The 10,164-nt window shown below is 45.4% G+C and overlaps 1 pseudogene; it reads right to left on the bottom strand.

Annotated features, from left to right (window-relative positions):
• Positions 1-7,914: 7,914 nt before the first annotated feature.
• Positions 7,915-10,164, bottom strand: LOC101644990 (annotated as a pseudogene).

Below are 10,164 nucleotides of genomic sequence, written 5' to 3'. Positions count from 1 at the left end.
AGAATTTACAGTTTTAGTTCAAGCAAGTTAATTGCCTAGTAGTGCAAAAATATAGACACCGTTTTGGACAAAATATAGTGCAGAATCTCTATAGCCTAACCCTCACAGGTTGAAGATGTAATCCAAAAATCACGTTTGGCCAGAAAGAAAAGCATGGCCAAGTCACAGGAGAAAATGCAACCAGGAGAGGCTAATTCTGAGAAACAACTGGTGTTGGAATTAGCACCCAGGCACTTGAAAGCAGCTCTTGTAACTTTACCAAGTAAAGTAAATCGACAGAAATATTGGTCTGAACAGAGTGACAAAAGAAGCAAACAACTGGTTCTTCCCCAGAGACAGTTTGAGAAACATTTAAATGACAGGGAAGTAAGTCATTCACAATGTATCATATAAAAGCAAGCAGTAACACTTGATGTGTGCACACCTATAAATGCATCTATTTCTGCTAAAAATGGAAGTATATTAAGCAAAAAATGAAATATTGAAGATAAAATACTAGAACATCACCTACTGCAGATAAACAACACATATTCCTTCTGATCATGAGGAGGAGGATAATCCTGGGCCTCCCTGCAGGGACTGCCCTCTTCTCCCTGCTCCATTACCAGCACGGGTCGTACTCTGAAGTTCCTGCCACTGCCCCCACTATGCTCACTGGCTGGGACCTTTGCAATCAGAGAGCCAAGGCTGTGTGCTGAGGAACCGCTGAGGGGGTTCCAACAGCCAGCCTCTTGTCCAGTCATCAACCATCGGCATCACCTACGGAACCTTAAACGGGGCGCAGAAACCGCCTGGAGGGTACGCCCAACCTCAGGCTTCATTAGAGGGAAGGAGACTTATCTCCACATCTGCCCAAGCATGACTCCTATGAGGCAGAGAGCAAATATGCTTCCACCTTCCCCCTGACCTCTGCCCTGTTCTGACACCACCTGCCCCTCACATGGCTCTCTCTCTCCCTCTCTCGCTCTTTCTCTCTCTCTCTCACTCTCTCTGCCGGTGTCAATAATCTGCAGCAATGGTCACAAAGAACTCACAGCCACCAGTGAGGCTGCTGGTTTATTAAGGAAGTTGCCAATTTGCAAGCCAGGATCAGAAATGTAAAAGCTACAGTAAAATCAGGTAAGGTGATAGGCTCCAACTCCAGTCACGAGGGCCAGTGGTCAAGCCAGATGCAGGATCCAGATCAGTTGAGCAAACGGTCCCAAAGTGAATGCAGAGCTCCTTTGCTTAGCCGGGTCAAAAACCTGTGTTCTAGGACAGCAGTCTTCTGAAGGTCATAGGTGGTGTCTGGCATTTGTATTCTATGAATGCTCAGTTGGGAAGGAGAGGCCATGAAATTTGGCCTTCTGGAGACCATACTCGAAAGTCACTGCCATTTCCACAAAAAACAGATGTATTGGCCTATGTACATATATCTATATGGCAATACACTGTGGTGAACGGACTTCAGGCCTCTGCTCCTACCCTCCCTCAATACAAGAAAACTTTGTTCTAACAAATCAGCAGTCTGAGATGTTCACCCTCCCGACAAAATCGCTGAAGACAAAAATGGGCGCATAAGCAAATGTGGTGAAGAATGCGGATGGTACCCGGCTATTAAAAGATACAGCATCTGGGTCTTACAGGCTTGAAGTTACACAAGCAGTCATTCAGCAGAGAAGCAACAAGCCCACATGGAAGAAGCACACTGCCAGTGCGATCATGAGGAGTCATCAGGATAGGGTAATAGGCATCAGAAGACACATAACAAACAAACAAAAACATATTGTTGAGAACGAAGGGTGGGCGGAGCAGAGACCCAAAGCCCATATGTAGACAATGGGACAATCCCCCCACAGAGGGGCTACAGGGAAGGGATGTGTCAACCAGGGTGCAGTAAAGCATCGATGAAACACACAATATTCCTCTGGTTCCTTGAGGCTTCCTCACCCCCCACTACCATGACCCCAGTGCTGCTTCTCAATTCAGACTAGACCGGAACATGTACACAGGTATAGAAAAGAGATGCGGGCTCACGACAAGCAGAATCCAGGAACAGGAGTGGAAATAACAATACCAGCAGAGTAGGGAGAAAGGGAGGAGAACCGATCGCAATGATTGATACATAACCATACACCCCTCTCCAGGGGGAGGGACAACAGAAAACATGGGAGAAGGGAGACAGCAGTCGGTATGAGAGATGAAAATAATAATAATTTATAATCTACCAAGGGGGTGTGAGTGGCGAGGAATGAGGAGCTGATATCAAGGGCTCAATAGAAAGTAAATGTCTAGAAGTGAATGAAGGCAACATAGGTACAAACATGCCTGATGCAATCAATGTATGACTTGTTACAAGAGTTGTAAGAGTCCTCAATAAAATGATCTTTTAATAAAAAAAAAACTCACTGCCATCAAATCAATGCCCACTCATAGTAACCCTATAGCGACCTTATAAGACAGAGTTGAACTGCTTCTGTGGATTCCTGGCAAGAGTGGAAACCCCTGTCTTTCTCTGGAGGAGTGGCCGGTGGTTTCGAACGGCTGACCTTGTAGATCAAAGCCGAATGATTAAGCACTGCACCACCAGGGATCCATTCTGCAGACCACATTCCCAAGGAAACAAAAGGTTGTGACTTGAGCCACGCCCTCTAGTTAGGTGGGGACTCAAAATCTATCCCATCTTATTCCTGTCTCATTAGCATAACAGATAGCTCCCTCCAAAATAGGATTATACCTATAGGTGTAGGGTTTAGAATGTATAATGCACCGGAGAAGGGAGGACTCACCATACACTGCAACATGGAAAGAAGGGCCATGTTAAGTGAGGAGATGATGTGGAGACCATGCCTGCCCTCCTCTAGCGTCCCTACGGGTCTGGGAATCCACCGCTACCCCAGCCCAAGGCCCGTTGCCACAACTGGAGGGCAGACATCCCTCCACCCTCCATTTTGCCTTATTCAGTTACCAACTGTTCCTCCCATGACACGATTTCTCTGCTGGATTTGATGACCCAGTACCGTGGCACCACACAACCCACAAACAATATTCATGATTTGGGGGTGTTAGTAGGGACATTAACAGATTGCAAGTCAGGATCGGAAGACATTAAGGATGCGGTACTTTCTTCACAGCCGTGCCTCTTCTCCGCCAGCAGTGGCATCTCTCACTGGTCCTCAGTGTGTTAGGCTGGGCTCTATAGAGAAGCATAACCGTGATGCTTGCATGTGTTCGTCTATAGAATGAGATTTAGATCAAGACATAGCTCATATAATTGTAGCAATAGGTAAACTCAGCACAGTTCAAGTCCATGGGTCAGATGTAAGCTAAAAGCTTCTCCTGACTTCTGTAACTGCAGCGGCTGACAAATAGGTAGCCGGAAATGAGGCAGGAAGACCAAAAGGCTGGTGGATGCCAAACCAAATGAATCCGAGATTGCCTGAGTGAACCCAAGGTCAGCAATCCACTGCTGGCTCCTGGGATCAGCAGGGGCTATAACCGGATGCAGGATCCAAACCAGCAGCAGTGAACTAGCTTCCACACACTGCCAAATGTATTCTAAGAGTGGACTGCACCCTGAGTGAAACCTCCCACAATTGTATCCAGACTGTGACCAGATGATACCATTGTCCTCGAGTTGATCCTGACTAAGTGTTCCCATAGACCAGAGTAGAGCTGCCCCTGTGGGTTTCTGAGATCGTAACGCTTGGAATGGAGTAGAAAGCCTCCTATTTCTCCCACAGAGCAGCTGGTGACTTCAAACTGCTGGCTTTGGGGTTAGCAGCTCAACTGGTGACGCCCCCAGAAGATCTAGTCTCCGCACAGGAGCCCTGGTAGCATAGTGGCTTATGTGTGGGGCTGCTAACCCCATAACCATGGAAGAAAGATGAGACTGTCTAGACCTATAAAGACTTACAGTTTCAAAAGCCCACAGGGGCAGTTCTACCCTGTCCAGTAGGGTCATAATGAGTCAGAATCAACACTGTAGTAGGGAGTTTTCCCTACAACTGCTTGGCAGTTTCGTAGATGATCCACTCACTGAGTTGACCACGCTGTGCTGGATCAACAAGAAGGCCCTCACTCGGCCTCCTGGTCCCAGGGCTGCGCCTCTGCTCTTTCTCGTTGTCGCAGCGTGGCATGGCTTCTGTTGCCCCTACCACGTCAGGCAGGAATCTCATTCAGACTGTGCTCGCCGGCTTCTTTCTTGAGGATCATTTCATTTCCTCTTTTCCCACTTCTGAGATGGCTCAATTATCAGAAGTATGGTGAGATGGACCAATCCTGGGATTAGTGCCCACTGCACCTTATTTGCAGTCTCCCACCCAGTCACTGGGTAGGACTAGCAGAGGTTATGAATGGAATTTCCCTACAAGACATTAGGTAAATAAGTACATCTCAGGCTCCCTGGGTAGTCCATCGTCCCCTGGGGTGCGTGCTAATTGACTGACCCTTGCAAGCATGTTACACGCCTGGATCACATAGTAAACGATTACATTGCTTTATAAAGCTTGAACCTAGCAAATTAATCTTGGCTAGTCAGGGCATCTGTAGAGAGAAACCCATTGTCCGGAAACTTTGTATATAATTCAGACTGCTAATTTTCTCCTCCTCATTATCATGTCTACAAGGTGATGATGTTTTTAAGAGAGTAGGATTTGTCCTTAGTATACTACATGCAGAAGACTGGCTGGGTGAGTGGGGCCAGCGGCTGGATCATGCTGAGCGGAGCCCGCCGTGGGCCCCTTTCACCTGCCGGGGGGTGGGGGCCTCGAAGGTCGACCCAGGGGAGCGGGGACGCGGAGGGGCCGCTCCGCGCCGCGGATCCAGTGTGGCTGGAGTTCTTGGTGTGCCCGCTCTCCAAGAAGACGCTCAGATATGAGGCATCGACAAATGAACTGATTAATGAAGCGTTGGGAATCGCATATCCAATCATTGATGGCATTCCGAATATGGTACCACAAGCCGCTAGGATGACACATCAAAATAAGAATAAAGGAAAAGCGGAGCAGACTGAACCGTAATTTTAAAAAACCCAAACAGCTCAAATGTCTTGCTGACATTTACCTTGTTGAAAGTCAGTGTGGCGGGTACTTCTTCCTACGCTGACTGTCCTTCTGCCACTGGGGTCCCTAGCAGGACTGTTCTCCCCCGCCTCTGTAGAGGACTGCACCAGCACCACCCGCCTATGCCTTCACAGGCTGCCCTTGTCCACCGCCATACCGGTTTCTGTGTTCTTCCGCCTTTGCACTTGGATGGGCATTAAACTCTTCAGACATAATCAATGGAACCAGAGCCAAGATGGTCTATAAAATAATGATATGTTTGGGGCCTCTTTCTCTGAAAGCTCAGCTCGACTGAGATACTGAACTCCCATTTGGTTGGCGGGGAAGCTGTCAGCGTTGGGACTGTAGCAGACTGAAGCTGCAGCTGCTCTGCTCCCGCTCTTGTACCGCGCCCAGGGTTTGAAGGAGCTTGCGCCAGTTTCTAACAACTGCTCTATCAGAAGAAACATTTTGACAAGATAGTTTGGAGATTAACAGCCCTAATCAGCTGATAACTTTATTCTTTATCTCCCCATTTTAGCCGTTAATCTTTTGAAAGACTGTTTGTTTGGATTCAAGCTCATGAGGCAAATCACATGTGAGTAATGACTGAAGTAATCCCCAAGGAGCTTTTTTAAGAGTAGTTGTAGAGAAATGTATTTGAAGTCGTGTGATAGAAAACCTTAAAATGAAATTTTCACATACTTGGCAAAAGTCTTAGTTTGTAAATTTGCCTTGTGATTATATGAATACAAATAAAATGAGATGACAACACCCATATGGAAAAAAAAAAAGAATACTACATGCAAATCCATATGCTGCTTACTCTGAAATATTAGTTACTGTCAGTCCCTAACAGGACTCAGGCCTCGGTTTCCTCAGCTATGTCACTGGTAAACATTCATTCCTATGATAGCAATTTCACAGAATTGTGTGAGCTTTTTAAAAAGCACACTTTTTAAAAAAGACCTTTTTAAACAATAGCTATACAATTGCCAGACTCTCGATGGTTGTGTAACAGTAGCACTAATGACACACCGGTAAAGAAGATGGCATCTCCTTTGATCAAGGGGGATTCAGACTAGAAAGTAGGCAGAAGGTTTCTAACATTGAGCAGTAATTTATTCCCACGATGGTACCTTCTTTTGGCATTAAATTGAGCTGTAGACTTGACTCTCCTTTTAATCTTTTCTGCTTTCATCAAAGTGATGTTTACTGATTCAGTTATGAGCTGTCCCCCCTACCCCCTACCCCCATTACATTAAAGTCCAATCCATACCGGAGGGTGCCACCTTTCCTAGTGTTTACAGTCCTCTTCCTTTTCTTTCTTCCTTTTTATTATTTAAATCAGTTTTAGTTAATGATTTCCAACATCGACAACATGAAGCATCCAGGCACAGGATACAGAACTACAGCAAACAGCATTCAGATGGGGCTAACAGACATTAGAACACCCACCATTCTCTGAGACAGCTGAACTCACGGGTGAACTCTGCTTGCAAGTACTCCTGCAAAGCACACCACACGCTCAGCCCCTGGTGTCCACCCATCAGCTGCAGTTCACGTCCCACACTTACAGATCAGGAACAGCACACCCCCCAGACAGCTTTCCCAGCAGTGGCCAGAGCTCGGGAGCTGCGAGTATTGTTTCACTTAGCACATTCAATGAATAGGGGTTACCTAGGAACAACGCTTACTTACAGTCTTCCAACAGATGTGGATGTCCTTTGCATGCAATAACATCCACGGGTTAATTGCAATCATTGCGTTCTGCACACTCTCACCAAAGCCACAGGACAGAGAGACATTAAGTGTCTGCCCACGCACTCTTCTCGCTCATACTAGCCTCTCATGCCTCAGCACCACCGTCAATCCCAGGCAAGGTTTCAAAATTTCAAACAGGCTTCTGGTTCCATTTCACAGCCTTGCGTTCACAACATGGATACATTTCATGAAATAGAGGTAGTGGATAAAAATGGGACCCCTACGGTCGAAGATGCAAGCTGTGCAGTGTGATGATGAATTCTTGAATGAGAAAACATGTAGACAGAAGTATTCCTAGGGTGGAATATTTATAGTGCTACTTTCAGTGAAGTGCTTCTTCCGCAAACATTTGAACGAGCTGAACTGCAGAGATTCAATAAAGGCTTCTTATTGTGCCTTTGTACAGGAGGGGAGACTAGCATTAAAAACCAAACCAAAGTAAAAGGACCAAACATGGTGACACCAAGTTCTCCAGAAAGGAGACCCTCCCAAAGAAACACTCCCTGTGCTGGGGTTCAAATTAAAACAGAGAAAAGAATGCAGTGCTAACCAATGCTTGCCATGTTGAACATGCCAAGAACTCACTTGATAAGTCCAGGGGTAAAATATTACAGGGGAACCTTTTGCTCTTAATGGTTGTGTGTTGGTTTACCAATCAGGCAAACAGCAGCTCACTTTTAGCCACTCAACATTTCAACCCTTAACGTAACAAAACTTACAAGATTCTTTTAGCGCTTCCTCTTTTTCTCTAAGAAAAATGTCAGGAGATGGGAGGGAGCACTAGAACTGATTGTGATTACACAACTCATTTTATAGGTGATTTAACCATGAAAAAAATGACAATATTCTAAAATTGATTGTGGTAATGATTGTACAATTCTTCTTGATATGATTGAACTACTGAATTGGATGATATATGGATTAAATGCCAGTACAACTATAAAAAGAATATGTCAAAAATACTGCTGAATATACTCCACACTGGTGGAACAAACCAATCTTGAACATTTTTAGTACATATATATCTTACAATATACTTAACATGAGTTTAGAAAAATTTGAATTCCTGCCAGTCTCAACCACCCACCCACCTACCCACCCACTCACCCAACCAACCATAACCCACTGCCTACATTCCCCAGCCAAAGGATTTGGAATCCATGCTTGAGCCAAATCCTCCATTAAAACCACTACCTGAAAAAACAAAACAAACAAACAAACAAACAAAAAACACTGCCTGGCCCTGCATTTGAGGCTCATTCCTAGTCAATTGCTGCGCCAGAATTAGAGCCACTGTAAGAGTTATTTCTAGAGCCGAAGGCTTGATTTGGCTCCCTTTCCATGTTGCCTTGACTTTGGTTATTACCTGACGGGCCTGACTGGATCTGCTGACTGGCTAGCATGCCCATCATCCCACAGCTGCTCTGCAATGCTGCTTGGGCTGCAGCCATCTGAGTGAATTAGTGCTGAAAGTCTCCACGTTCATCCAACACCCATATTACTGCCTTGATTGTTTCCCAAGCCAGCCCTGCCCCCTCGACTATTACCAAATCCATCCTAATTACCACCAAATCTTTCACTTCTTTCTGTCTATTGCTACTGTACTTAGGTTGAGCGTTGGAAAAAAATATATATACACACACACAAAATTATATATACTAATATATATATATAATTTACTGATTCCTTTAATGATCAAGTCCTCTCCACAAAGAGACTGGGCAACCTGATCATCTGAAAATATAACAAAGACACAATCCCTGACTGTTTGGGAATGAAGACATCTACAACTTCTCCGTACTGGGAAAAAGACTGCTGCAGCTCATCAGCAGTCAGAGCCTCCATACAACACCCAATGAACACCTTTCTGCTCCTCAAAGGCTCCTCTGGGCTTTGCTTTGAGTTTAGGACGCTTACGAGGGAGTATCCCCCGCCAAAACTGAATTGCACTGGGTGGAACAGAGCATTCGTGGTACACATCCCCCACTCCCCCACTCCCCACCCCTGCTAGGCCAGCATCAAGCAACTCACTCTGAGTTGGTGCACCCAGTGGCATCTCTTGGGAAGGTTCTCTCTGGTCACAGTGAACTTTTTCATAAAAGCATTTTTGCTCAAGCCTCATTTTTTTGTGATAGTCAATTTAAGAGAACAGCATGTGGCTGTGAACTTTTGTTTCCTGCTCAGGAAAAATGCCATAAAAATTGTTGTGATGTTGAACACAGCTTACAAGGAGAGTGCTGTGGGAAAAATCCCTCAAGTGTACCAGTATTTTTCTCATTTCAAAAAGGTGAAATATTGATTGATGACAAACCTTGTTCCAGATGTCTGTCAACTTCCCAAATGGACAAAAATGTTAATTCATAGTGCATTTGGAGTTCATTCCACCAGGTCAGACTGTTAAATCAAGATTTCTATTAAGAGGTTCTAAAAAGATAACAACAATGTGCGACAAAAATGGCCTGGTTTGTGGCAGACTGGGGACGGACTGGTTTTGCTACTATGACAATGCACCTGCTCATGCAGCCATCTCAGTGTGCCAGTTTTTGGCAAAAAACAGCATACCTCTCTTACCCCACGAACCTTACTCACCTGATCTTGCTCTGTGAGACTTCTTTTGTTTCTGCTAATGAAGAAGGACATGAAAGGACAGCGATTTGACAACGAAGAGGTGAAGAGAAAAATGAGGGAGGTGTTGGCAGCCATCCAAACAGATGAGTTTGAAAAATGTTTCAAAGAATGGAATTGCAGATTTGATAAATGCACCAAGTGTAATGGAGAATACGTTGAAGGTGATAAAGATTTTTTTGTTTTTTAAAAAAAGTTAAATACATAGCTATTAAAAAAAATTCTGGTTATTTTTGGGTACCCCCTCTTACATCTGCCCTATGTCTCTGTGACAGGACTTTCACCTGGGCCTCGTATTCTGTAACACGAACAAAGTCAAATCTTCTTGAATGACCAGTTTTAATTTCTTCCTTGGACCTGCGCATCCTGAGGATTTCTCTAGAAGTACTGAAATATTCCTTCCGATCCGGCTCAGTTTTGTTCCGCGGGAGACCCAACGCCATGAAATCGGACGTTTCCTGGACGGACCTCTTCACTTTCACTGCCGCTGAGGCAGCCGCCGCATCCATTTCTTCTCCTGTGATCTTTGGGATAGTGGCCAACGTTGACCAGATTTCCCCAGCTGGCATCGGGGGCTAGCAGATGCCCTTCACCAGTGAGAGCCCTCTGCACCCCGAGACGCTGAGCTCCTAGCGCAGGCCACAGGCCCCGGAAACTGGGCTGGAACTGGACCGGAGCTCTGGACGTCGTCTTTTGACGGTATCTCAGCTGGCTTGGCTTTCTCATCATCGGTTACCCGAATATATTCAGACAT

The sequence above is a fragment of the Echinops telfairi genome, unplaced genomic scaffold (genome assembly GCF_000313985.2).
Source record: "Echinops telfairi isolate 266 unplaced genomic scaffold, ASM31398v2 ScPeMD7_7420;HRSCAF=8458, whole genome shotgun sequence".
NCBI classification, from domain to species: domain Eukaryota; kingdom Metazoa; phylum Chordata; class Mammalia; order Afrosoricida; family Tenrecidae; genus Echinops; species Echinops telfairi.
This window is presented reverse-complemented; position numbering and strand designations above follow the sequence as displayed.